Consider the following 5,572-nt stretch of genomic DNA (forward strand, 5'->3'; position numbering starts at 1 on the left):
CTTTCAGTGTGTATGTTGTCTCGAATGTTTAGTGGAGATGCGGAAGGGTTTCGCTTACCATAATATACCTACAACACAGTAACCAGTAATAGGCTAACCCGTCTTTGGCGGGAAGCGTTTTCTCATACAATACGAGTTAGCTTGTCAATGGCGGGGAAAGCATCAATAGACTATTGTTGTGGAGTTGCCATTCAGCCATTTATCTTACAGCTGCAGTATTGCCCAGTGGTTTATGCATAAGTATGCATAATATTTCTATGTAGACAAAGCATTGTAAAACAATGATATGCCGATCCATATCCACAGAGCCTTTGAAAAGGAGGAAACCGTGCCCGAAGGACACATCTGAAGGACCAAACACTGAAAGAAATGTCTCTGAAAACAATGGTATGGTAAAGTTGGGTTTTAATTCTAATTTAATTTTAATTTAATTCATGTAATACCTAGATCAGGGGTCTTCAACTAAAACGGCTTGAGGACCAGTAATGAACCATGTAATCTCTCTGCGCGCAGCACACCGTTCTCTGCTCTCATCACTGCATGCACGACTGCACCCAAACGGCTCTACTGAGCTGACCTTGATGTGTTTGATATAAATTTTATTTATTAGAAATTAGCGTTTGGTATTCATTTATTTCATTGTCAAAAACCTTCACAGTCCGCATAGACGCATCTCTCGGTCCGAATTCGGACTGGAGTCCACCAGTTGGCGACCCCTGACCTATATTAAAGAAGAAAAAAACAACAACACTAATTTCCTAGTTCTCAACACTGTTTAATAGGTATAATTGCACAAATCAAATGCTTTCACATTTGAAGTAGCCATATGGGCATACGGTCCCATTTAATTTTGAGTTGACTTGCCTGTTCTTAAATGCAAACACTGTCATGCTCAGTTTGAGTAAACATTACTTAATTAAACAAATCATTATATTAGTTCAGCCAGGGAAGCAGTTCTGGTTAAAAGGCACATAACTTAAAAATGGTAGTCAGTAATGCTAACAATTTATCTTGTTTTCAGTCTCTAGCAGAGGAAAGCGGACACCAAAAAGACCATGGACAAAAGCTGAGGTGAACGCTGTAATGCGACACTTCAGATCTCACATCACTAAAGGTCACTTGGCGTCAATAGGAGAATGTGAGGTCTGCAAAAGGTGCGAGCATCCAGTCCTACAAAACCGGACAGTCCAAAATATCAGAGACTTTGTTAGGAACCGAGGGCTTACCTTTAAGCGCATGGAGTTGAATTAATGACTAATTAAATTACTTTAATGACATTTTTAGAAGTAAAATTTTGTAATTGCCGTCACTAAGTGACAATGTTCTGAATGTAATAGTGCTGTCAAACGATTAATCGCGATTAATCACATCCAAAATAAGTTTTGGTTACATACTATATGCATGTATGCTGTTTATTTATTATGTATATATAAATACACACAGATACAGTATATATTTTGAAAATATTTACATGCATATATATTTATATTATTACATTTTATATTATATATAAATATAATATATAAGCATAACATATTTTTCTTAAATATATACATGCATGTGTTTGTATTTATATATATATATATATACATAATAAATATACACAGTACACACTCATATTATGTAAACAAAAACTTATTTTGGATGCGATTAATAGTGATTAATCTCTTGACCGCACTAGAATGTAATCTTGCTGTTTTTACAAGTAACATTTTGTGTCATTGAGTGACAATGTTCTGAAAATAGTTATTGTTTTTAAAAGTAACGTTTTTTTTAATTCCTGTCACTGAGTGACAATGTTTTTTTTTTTTACCCATTCAAAAAGATGAAATTTTTATTAAACATGCTTTTTACTCTCCTACTAATACTGTTGAATTGTTTATTATTATTTTATTTTATGGTTTTAAGGTTTTGTTAAACACCAAGAAAAAAAAACATCAGCAATTTAAAAAAGAAAGAAAAAAATACAGAAATACAAACACCTGAACTGCCTCAGTTGATCATGAATAATGTATTGACTAACAGTCACACCATTTGTCCTGAGGAGAAATCAGAACAAATGAGCACAAAGAAACAACAAACACTGCAGTAAAAATGTGAGTTTTTACATTTATAGTTTATGATATAGCCTATTTAAGCAACATGAGACAACCAGTAAAGTGTTGTTTCCCGAATATCAGCCCGATTGCAGATTTGACATTGATTTTATTAATTCAATAAACGAATAGTTGCAATAAGTGACTTACATTTTTAAATAGAATACATTTTAAATTAGTTTTTTTTTAAAAGATCATGGTAGAACAGTCACGCATCTCTGAGCAACATATGGCTGTTTCATAACTGAATGATTCAGCATTTTTGAATGAATCATTCGATTCAATGATTCAGTGATCCATTCATAAAGACAGGCACTTGCCTTTGTTCTTGAATGAATCAGTCGTCTGAATTAATCTGTTGAACTAATGACTCAAATGCTCACTCATACCACCTACTGGTAGTTTACTCTCCTATTTAAAAGTATTGCATGTTTTCTAGGGCTGCCCCCCCTTATAGTCGACGAGAAAAGGCTTAGTCGACCACATTTTTTTTTAGTCGCTTAGTCGCAGAAAAAAAAAATCCACAGGAAGTGGCGAAGTCATGCATTCTACGACGAAAAATCGTTAACAGCTGCTCTATGCGGTAATATACAGGACATCGGCCAGGGCATCCAAACGCTCGCCTATCATTCATCGACCTCAAATATGGATTATCATCTGAAACATGTAGAAGCAATTTCACATGGCCGCTCGCTCAAACGTTAACCTATAAAAATGTGCGCTATTTCAGTGTTTGTGCGGAATGAGGAAGCGTGCGCCGGTGTGATCACTTACACTTAACATTTTACATATTTGTAAGCTTGAAAGACTTCTTTTATTTGTGTGCAGTCACATTAACAAAAAAAAAAACGTGATTTTGTGAAATAATGAAAGCAAACTGCCGTCTCATCACGGTCTTTGAACTTGAGCGCGTCAAATAATAAAACGAAACTCTGTATATACTTGCCTCGGGCATAAATATAGGCCTATCTATAGAAAGTGAGATGTCTTATTTTAATAGAACCAATTCAGATGGAAAACAGCTATTCTCAGGTGATGTGATCTGTATGAAACATTAATATAGGCGCATCCACTGAGGACATCGTCAATTTATCACTGCAGCCGAAAATACAGCAAACATTGGTTTATCAACGAATTGTTAAAATGTTAAGGCTGTCTCCTTGCTTTTTTTTTCCTGATGCATTCATAATCATTACTTATGCCAGTGCGCTGTGTGGCAAACCTTATAGGTGCGCTACATAGGCAGTTAAACGCTCATTACTATGATTTATGGCTTATTAATATAAATGTGCGATTAGTCGACTAACCGCTTAACATAAACGACTACTGGTCGACCAGAAAAATCTTTAGTCGAGGGCAGCCCTAATGTTTTCCCTAACCTTTCATATTTGTATATTACAAATTATTTAAAGCACTAGACTTTTTCAGTTCATAGCCTGATTTTTCAGTATGTCTAGCATTCAACATCTCTTGGTACTTTAAATACATTTTGAAATATCTGCAAATGTATTTTGACTTTTGAAACTGCCTGCTGATCCATTTAAAATTCTGTTCAGTGATAGTTTATTTAAATTATGTACATTTTGTCAAATATCCAAGATTATCATATTTGCATAATTGTCAAATTGAATTAATTGAATTGTCAAAAATACAATAAAAACTAATATTGTGAAATATTTTCAATTTATAATAACTTTTTTATGTGAATATATTTTAAATTATAATTTATTCCTATGATTGAATTTTCAGCATCATTACTCCAATCGTCATATTTTTTGTGGAAACCATAATATATTACTATTCAAAAGTACCATTTAAAAAAAGGTTTTTAATAAATACTTTTATTCAAATTGTGACAGTAAAGGCATTTATGTTACAAACGATTTTATTTCAAGAAAATGCTGAAAATTCGGCTTCAATAACAGCAATAAATTACATTTTACAAAACATGCACATAAACAATTTTAAATTGAAATAATAGTGCTTATAATAATAATAATAATAACTTACTGCAGCCTCGGTGAGCAGAAGAGACTTGTTTAAAAAGCAATGAAAACCTTTGACCGCTTGTGAAATGTATTATTATTATTTTTTTAATAATTGAACTGGTTTAAGCAGGGGTTTAGCTGGGGAAAGCCAGGAGCTGTGCTATTGTCATGAAGACCCTTCTTTCAATAGCAGAGCAAACTGATGTTATGTAGACCTTGTAATGTTTGTCAGTCCCCTTAAACCAGGATGAGGCTAGGTTTGTGTGTTGTGTGTAAAGTGACCTCATAAACCAGGTGTCCTCACAAACCACAAGTTGGCCTGGACCCCGTAAACCTGTGAAATGTCACATATTTAATATCTGTGTGTTGTGAAAGATAAATTGTTTTTTTGAAGCATGATTTGTCTTTTGTAGATCAAATGAAAATTTTTGACATGACTTTCATGTCGATTGGATGTTGGGAAAGGTGTGTCCCCATAAGTAGTGTTCAAAAGTTAGAGGTTGGTATGACTTTTTTTATGTTTTTTTTTTACGTTTTTTTATGTAAGTCCTCTGCTCACCACTACTGCATTTATTTGATTAAAAATACAGTAAAAACAGAAATATTGTAAAATAGTATTATAATTTAAAATACTTCTTTTCTATGTGAATATCTGTTAAACTGTAATCATCAGTTCAATCAATTCAGTGTCACATGATCTTCAGATTATTACATTAATCACATTTCTGATTATTATCAATGTTGAAAACAGTTTTTGCTGCTAAACATTTTTATCGAAACAATACCATTCAAACATTTGTGGTAACATTTATATTGTTGGAAAAAATGTATATTTACTAAATTGTTTAATAAATTTAATAAATGTTGTTAATTGTACTTTCTATTCATCAAAGAATCCTGAAAAAATCTTTTATCTGTTTTAATAATCAGAAATGTTTCTCGAGCAAATCAGCATATTATACTGATTTCTGAAGATCATGTGACACTGAAGACTGGAGTAATGATGCTGAAAATACAGCTGCGCATCACAGAAATACATTACAGTTTAACAGATATTAAAATAGACAACAGTTCTTTTAATGTGTAATTATATTTTGCAATATTACTATTTTCTCTGTATTCTTGATAAAAATAAATGCAGACTTACACCGTGTATACACCGGACGCGACAGTTGTCGCGCCGCAACAGCTAAAGTCTGTCAACACTGGACGCGACAAAGCGACTGTTGAAAATCACTTGAAATTTGTGTCAATACTTCATAAATAAAACGCAGCAGCAGTTTTCTGTGGGGGATTTATCGTGTCACACTGCACCGCGCCACACCGCATCCAGTGTAGACAGCATCACTGATTATAATGAGTTCTATATAGAGATGCACCGATTGCAATTTTCTTGGCTATTTCTGATTTTTGGTTAGTGTGATCTGCCGATACTGATTTTTGCCGATTCCGATTTTCTTTCTAAGAACTATAATTGACAGCATATAC

General features: G+C 33.4%; 1 long non-coding RNA gene across 1 annotated transcript in view; it reads left to right on the plus strand.

Moving 5' to 3' along the window:
- LOC107656556 (uncharacterized) overlaps positions 1 to 1,257 on the plus strand; it is an 8,419-nt gene extending 7,162 nt beyond the window's left edge. Inside the window, exons 2-3 of the long non-coding RNA XR_001630582.1 lie at positions 307 to 387; positions 1,022 to 1,257. This is a non-coding gene — a long non-coding RNA (uncharacterized LOC107656556). The remainder of the gene's footprint in view (positions 1 to 306; positions 388 to 1,021) is intronic.
- The last annotated feature ends 4,315 nt before the right edge of the window (positions 1,258 to 5,572 follow it).

This window comes from Sinocyclocheilus anshuiensis, unplaced genomic scaffold (assembly GCF_001515605.1).
Source record: "Sinocyclocheilus anshuiensis isolate Anshui unplaced genomic scaffold, SAMN03320099.WGS_v1.1 scaffold2999, whole genome shotgun sequence".
NCBI classification, from domain to species: domain Eukaryota; kingdom Metazoa; phylum Chordata; class Actinopteri; order Cypriniformes; family Cyprinidae; genus Sinocyclocheilus; species Sinocyclocheilus anshuiensis.